At 38.5% G+C, this 7,965-nt stretch overlaps 1 pseudogene; it reads left to right on the top strand.

Annotated features, from left to right (window-relative positions):
* Positions 1–6,232: 6,232 nt before the first annotated feature.
* On the top strand, positions 6,233–6,321 carry LOC115069624 (annotated as a pseudogene).
* Positions 6,322–7,965: the final 1,644 nt, after the last annotated feature.

The raw sequence follows: 7,965 nt of genomic DNA, 5'->3' as shown, positions 1-7,965 counted from the left end.
CAGTGAAACTTCATCATTCCTGAACCGCTATACTTTCAAAATGTTAAAAAAAGAAAATCTATTTATTAAGATAAAGATTTTAAATGATCCCATTTAGGATATGAAAAATGTTAGAGAACATATATTTATGATAACTAAGGAAGTATAAAGATGCTTGTCTTACTTTCAAGGTAATTATAGGAAAAGGGGGGCATTCAAAAGGTACAAGAATATCTTTTCCACACTGCAGTATATAATTAACAAACTTCTCTGCATGTATTCAGGAAAGTAATAAGCCACTTGTAAATAATGGCAGTGTTGTTCTGTGTACTTAGATGTCGATAATCTGAACATGGGTTTTCTTCTGTTCTTAGTCATGCAAGTATGTTTCTGAGATAATGTGGAAACAGCATCATTATCATTGTTGCAGGTCCATTTTCTACTCATGTAAATGTATTAATGTGAAACATGGAGGATAAATGAACAGTTCTAGCCCTATTGAAAACCCAAGTGCATGAAAATTAAATCGATATGTGGCTTTTAAAAACACAGCCTGGTGATGACAGAAAAGTGAAACCTGAGTGTATTTCAGTAACGACACAAAAGAAGTAGGAGTCTACTAAATAACAAACTCAGGTGGAAGAAATAAGACGTATCTTTTTCTACATTTTGATTACCTGATATTCTTTCCTTTGATTTCTCAGGATTAAAAAGTTTAGTAAGGAGGACATTTTTATAAAAATGTTGTTTGAATAAGGACAGGATTTAAAATAAGCATAGGCGTGATTTTACTGCATCATTTGAAATAGACTTGGTTTTACAATGTTAATTTCTCAGTAACTATGTTGGAATCCTCAAATGTCACCTCATTTCCAGAAACAGCAACTTCTTATTAAGGACAATGCAGGCATTTGGCGATGTTGTAGACCGACCATAAAATAACACATGTCTGGGCATTGAGGAGTAAAAAGAAAATGAAGACCTCAAAATGTAGGTTTAGGGGTAACAGCAGTAATCTTAGTAGGAAACATCTCAGTGGTTTATTGAAGAGCTGTAACAGTTTGCCAGGTGTGTGTGTGTGTGTGTGTGTGTGTGTGTGTGTGTGTGTGTGATGATCTTCATTTGTTTTTGCAGTACCCAGGGAATAGAACCATAGGCATGCCATCCAGTTGCTCAACTGTGTAAGAAGACTGTAAGAGATAATGAAATGAGAAAAATGTTACTGTGCATCAGAGTTAATAGTAAAAACCAATAGCAAATATTTATAGTGTAAATAGTTTTAACTGAATTGCATTCATTTTTAAAATTTAAATTTATCAGTTTTTGAGAATTCATATAGGAGTACTCTACCATCCTCTAACTCCTTCCATGTTCCCCTACTCTCTCAAATTCATGACCTGTTCTTTAATTGTTATTGCTATGACACAAAACTGTATACATAAATTTATATATTAGTACTAGTATATACATGTACACATGTATAAATCTACTGAGTCCATTTAGTACTGCTCATATGTATATGTGTTTAGGGTTGGCCGCTTGTGATTGAACAACCTATCAGGAAGCTCATTCCTAGGAAAATCTGACTCCAGGAGCCCTTGTTTGCTTGTAGTTATTTATCTAGAGGTGAGGTCTTGTCAAATATATTGCATCCATGATGGCATGTTGACAGGTGTCATTATGCAAGTCATGTTTACACAACCATATTGTTGCGATTTCCCAGGTGGAACGTCGCTTTCATTTCTAAAAGATACTGCCTCACAGTGGTGTCTTAATTGCCCAGCTCTTAGAATCCTTCTGCTCATCTTCTATGATGTTCCTTGTTGCTTAAATGTAGGGGTTGTGTTGCAGGTGTTCAGTTGAGGATGAATAACCCACAGTCACTTTTTCTTTGCATTTTGAACTGTTGTGGATCTCTGTCGTAACCTCTGCTCTTTGATGAAATGTCAGAGCGACACTAATCTGTTTGCATAAGGATATGTGTTTAGAATACAGTTAGAAAATATATTGGTTTAGAAAAATGACAATAGATTGTCCTCTAGGGTCTATGACATCTCCAGCCATGAGTAGTTAGCTAGATTTACAGAAACAGACATGAATTCTCACCTGTTCAGTGAGCCTTAAGTCCAAATAGAGAGTTATTGGTTACTCCCAAGATAATAGTACCTTTGTTGCACCACTGACAATGTCTTGCCAGGTTGGTCACTGTGATTCACAGGCTTTGTAGCCGGGTAGGACTATTGATTTCTTTCTTCCCTTCACAGCTTCTTTAACACCCCTGGAGTGCGATAACTGCTACTCAGGGCTGTGATTCTGGTTCAGTTCCAGCCCAGTTCATCCAATTCCTGCCTCTGATGTCTGTGGTAACTTCAACAATAGCATCTTACCTTGGAGTTCTGAGTGACAACCAAGGGCAATGGAAATAGCCTGTATTGTCTTGGGAGTCTCTTTGGCCCCCCTGAGAAACAACTGAAATGGAATTTTCCCATGTCTGGCACAGGTTTCTCTTAGATTGTCTGTGGCTCTAGGCACATGCGTATGGGGAATTACCATTCCATGTGCCATAACTCCATTAAAAAAGTATACACACACACACACACACACACACACACACACACACACATGCATTTGTCTATGAATGCAGTGCAGGCATACTGGCACATGTATATATACCACACACACATACATGAAAACTTTAAACCAGTCATAACCTTACTACATCAACCATCCAGTTGTTAAAACCCAGGACTTAATACAGTGGTCAGTAATTTCTGAAATCTAAATTTAAATTATCTATAGCTCTCCCTGCCAAAACATCCCCAACCCCCAGGCTTTTTTTTTTTTTTTTTTTTTTATTATTTTATTTTGGTCTTTTTGAGATAGGTTCTCCCTGTAGTCCCAGCTGTCCCGGAACTCACTATGTAGACCAGGCTGGCCTTGAACTCACAGAGATCCACCTGCCTCTGCCTCCCAATATTTTACTTAATGTGTATGAGTGCATGGTCTGCATGTATGTAACTGTGCCCGTGTCATGTAATGCCTGCAGAGGTCAGAGAGAGTGTTAGATTTCCCCGAAACTGGAGTTATAGATGGTTGTTGGCCATCACATAGTTGCTGGGAACTGAACCTGGGTCCTCTGCAAGAACAACCAGTGCTCTCAATCACTGAGCCGCCTCTCCTGCCCCATGTTTCCATTTTATAAAAGTAGTTTAAGAAGCATTGGTTCTTGTTGTTTGAAAGTCTGGAGAATTCCTCTGTAAATCCATCTAGCCCTGACCTTTTTTTTTTTTTTTTTTAAGGCAGAAGGGTTTTTTTTACTGTTTCAAGTCCTTTTTCGTTTTGGGTCTGTTTGGGTTGCTGACATCTTCTTGGTTTACTTTGGTGGTTTGAATGAATACAGAAATTCACCCATTTCTTTAGGGTTTTTCAGACCTAATGGAGTACAGGTTTTCAAGCATTCCTGCCTGATGTTCTGAATTGCTTTGTTATCTCTTGTAATGTTCCCATGCTCATTCTTGACTCTGTTAATTTGGGCATCTCTTTTCATTTACTGAATCCAGGATCGACCAATTTTTATTGTTTATAAAAATATTTCTGACTTTTATTTTATGTGTATGAGTGTAAGTTGCCTGAATGTTAAGTGAACCCATGTCGTGTAATGCCCATGCACGGAGGTCAGAAAGGGGGTATCGGAGTCCCCTGGAACTGGAATTACGGATGGTTGTTAACTGCCTTGTGCGCACTGGGAATTGAACCTGGGTCCTTTGCAAGAGCAGCCAGTGCTCTTAACCATGGAGCCATTTCTCCAGCTCTAGTCTTGTTTATCTTTTCAAAGAAATATCTCTTATAATTGTTGATTCTTTGTATTCTTTCCTTTGTTTCGATTTTGTTAATTTCTGCTTTTGATTTTTGTTGTCTAGTCTTCTTGGTTTGGCTTTAGCTCCTTGTTTTTAGAAATTTGAGTTGCCTCATTAAGTCATTTATTTTCAGTCTTTCTGAGTTTTTAAAATGTAGGCATTTAGAGCTATAAATTTCCCTGTTAAGACTGTTTTAAATCTGTCCCAGAGGTTGGTTCTCATTTCATGCGATCTCAGAAAGTTTTCTTTCCTTCTTGATTTCTTCTTTGACCCATTGATCATTCAGTGGTATGTTGTTTAATCTCCATGAGTTCATGCACTCACCAGAGATTACTTTGATGTTGAATTTGAACTTCATTGCATTTTCTGTCGGGATACATGGTGTTATTTAATTTTTTCTGTATTTGGTGAGATTTGTTTTGTGTTCTAGTATATGGTCTATTTTAGAGAAATATCTATGGGCTGCTGAGTAGAATGTATATTCTTTGATATTTGGGTGGAATATTCTGTAGATGTCTGTTATGTGATTTGATGTATGATGTAATTTGATTATGATATTTTTCTGGTTTCTTTAATTTTTATGCAGATGGTCAGTCTATTGGAGAAAGTTTGCTACTGAAGTCATCAACTATTAATGAGTTGGAGGTTATCTGTGTCTTGAAGTCCAGTACTGTGCTTTTTATGAAATTGGATGTGGAAAATTTAGAGCATATATGGTTAGGCTTGCAATATCGTCTTGGTTAATTGTGCCTATGATCAGAATGACGTGTCCTTCTTTATTTGATCTGATCAATTTTATTTTGGAGTTATTCTCTCAGATATTATGAGAACAAAGCTTGCGTGTTTCCAATTTCCATTTGATTTGTACATTGTTTTTAGCTTTCATTCTACGTTGGTACCTATCCTTCAGGGTAAAATCAGTTTCCTCTGCACAACTAAAAGATGGATTTTATTTCTCGTTTGGACGTTTGTGTTTCCTTTTTCTTTTAAAATATTTGATTGATTCTCTGAGACTTTAACACAACATATTTAGATCATATTCAACTCTCTCCTTCATCTGCCTTCATATCTATCACCGCGTTTCTAGCTCCCACCTCTCTGAGTCATTTATTTTTAAAAAAAGCTTATCAAATCCATTTTATGTTGTCAAAACACACTTGGGAGTAGATTCATCCCCTAGCTTTTATGATGTGACCCCTGATAGGATTTTGTATTTTAATTCATTTGGCTAACCCCTGTCTTTCGACTGGGGAGTTGAGGCCATTAATATTTAAAGTTATAATTGAAAGGTATGTGTTGATGTCATTTTTTAAATTTCTGGTTGTGTTCTTAGTCCTATTTTGTGTTTCAGTGTTATAGCTTTACTTGCTTTTTTTCTCTAGCCTCCTAGGTAGTATTATTTCTCTCTTCAGTCTGAAATTTTGCTTTTAGTATTCTCTGTAAGACTCATTGGGTGTGTGTGAATTTTGTTGGCCTATTTATGCCATGGAAGGTAGTTGTTTCCCATTCTACTATGGCACATAGTTTGTCTGAATAAAGTATTCTGGGTCAGCATCTGTGGTCTTTTAGAACTTGGAGTACATTGCTTCAGGCTCTTTTGACTCTTAAAAGTTTCCACTGAGAAATCAGCTGGTATTCTGGTGGGTTTTCCTTTATATGTGACTTCTGTTTTTTTTCTTGAACCATTCAATGCCCTTACTTATGTATAGTGTTTTACTATAATATGCCATGGGGAGATTTTCTTCCCCTGATCTGTCTATTTGATGTTCTGTGTGTTCTGTATATCCCAGAAAGGTAACTGAGTAGAGAAACCATCTTGAATTGTGAGTGTCACAATCTGATAGACTCAGGTCCTGGCCTGGAAAGAAAAGAGAAGGAAGGGAGTTAAGCACCAGCAGTCATCTCCCACTGCTTCCTGTCTGCAGACAGGTGAGCAGCTGCCTCCCAGTCCTGCTCCCACAGCGAGAGTGGCTCCCACTACCACGCTTTCCCTGTCATTATGGACTGTGCCCTCAGTGTGCCAGAACAGACCTACCTTACTTAAGGTGCTTTCATCACCTTTTTTCACAGCAATTAGAAAAATATCTAGTACGGAGAATTGGCAAGGAGAAGCAGAACGGTTGTTGTCATGAGCATGTGGTTGGAGGGCCTTGGAACTGGTTTGTGCAATGAATATGGAAGACGTTGGAGCTTCAGCCCAGGGAAGTCCTAAAATGCTTAGTGGGCCACACTGCTGGGTGGGTGGGAGAACAGAATACTGAAGAGAATGTGGCAGTGGACGCCTGGCTCATGTGGCTTCCGAAGGGACAGTGACTGTACTGGAAATGGAAGTGGCTGCCTCTTGTTCATATTCTGAGCACACAGAAAAAGTTAAATTAGAAAGTAATGGGCTGTGATCACTTTGGGAGCAGATATACTAAAATTGGAACAATACAGAGCAAATTAGCATGGCCGCTGCACAAAGACACGTGAAAATTTACTTTTTAAAAATGGCAATGGGTTAAGTTGTTTCATGGATGACATTTTTTTTAGAGTGTACAATTTTTATTTTTTGTTTATATTTTTATTGAATTTTTGCGCACTTCATACAAAACATTCCTAGCATCATTATATACCCTCCCCTATCCACACCCCCATAGCCTCTTCCACTGGATTTTATGCATTTTGTCACATATGTTAAGGCTTATCAAGTCAAGTTTGTGTACCCAGATGTCCTCAGTGCAAGGTCATCCACTGGACTCTAGTCAGCTTATCTAGAGTCTCTCTTAAATAACATCAACTTTCCATCACCCAGCTGTAATCAGCTGCCAATAATTCTTCAGCTAAGGCTGGGGCTCACTGTCATTTCTATAGGTCTGTGCTGGGTTTTTGTCTGATTGAGTTCGCATGGGTCTTCTGCATGCTGCTACCATTCCTGTAAGTTCATATGAGCATGTTTCCAGAGGCCTGAAAGGCTTGACCTGCTTATGATCATGCATCAACCCCAGCTCTTAAAATCTTTTAACCCTCTCTTCTGCAATGGTCCTGAAGCCATGGGTGGGTGAGGTTTAATATAAGAATCCTATCCAAGGACACACAGGCTGTAGTTTCTTATTACCTACACTTTTTCCGGTTATGACCTTTTGTGTGCATCATATTTCGTTGCATGAGTCAACTTTGCTGGTGACAATTAGGAGATGCATTAGTATTCTCTCTATCACCTTCTACTACATTCCATAAGCCTTAGGTGTAGAGGTCCGTTGCAGATGTTTCACTTAGAAATAGGCATCTCTCCAACACTTATTCTCTGTGTGTGACCAGTTGTGGAACTCTGTAAAGGTCTCCATCTGTTGCAAAAAGAAGCTCTTTTGATGACTGGTGAATGGTATACGTGCCTGCAAACAATGATCCATATTTAACATACAGTAAGAAATTACATTTGTCTAAGGATATGACAGAAGTAGGGTTTTCTCTAGGATCTATGACCTCTCCAGCCATATGTTTTTGGCTACGTTTACAGTGCCACGCATGAGTTCCCTCCCCCACTGAGAGGGCTTAACTCCAATTAGATAGCTGTGGATCACCCCCAATATGAAAGTGCCATGACTACAGTGTTAGAGTTTGTTGTGCCAGTCCTTGTTGTGGTCATTAGGCTTCAAAGCTGGGGTTGGATCATTGTTTGATTTTCTCCCTTAGCAGCTTGAATTGCATTCATAGAGATTTCAAGACTGCATAACATACCCCCTTGGCGTGACTACTATTCACTGCTTTTAACCTTAGAGTGAGAGAGGCCAAAAATATATGAAATCTTCATCATTTGATGAAGAAAGGAGGGAGAGAGAGAGAGAGAGAGAGAGAGAAAGAGAGAGAGAGAGAATTTAAGACAGCTGTCAACAAGAAATATGCAGGCAAAGTAGCAGCTATTGTAAAAGAGATTAGTTCCATTAAAGATATACTGAGTCCTTAATTAGGGCAGTGAGAAAGTTTTCCTTAAGGCAAGACCCCACCCATCAAAGGTCCTACTTGTGAAAATACAAATTCATTTGAAATGAGAGACCGTGAAATGAGGAAGCAACTAAAGAGTTTCACTATTCAACACCAACCACTAACTGTTCTCCAAGTTTCAGCTTGCCAAGGCTTGCAGAATGGG

This window comes from Nannospalax galili, unplaced genomic scaffold (genome assembly GCF_000622305.1).
Source record: "Nannospalax galili isolate Female #2095 unplaced genomic scaffold, S.galili_v1.0 scaffold554, whole genome shotgun sequence".
NCBI lineage: Eukaryota > Metazoa > Chordata > Mammalia > Rodentia > Spalacidae > Nannospalax > Nannospalax galili.
Note: the sequence above shows the minus strand (reverse complement) of the source record. Positions and strands in the feature narration are given on the sequence as shown.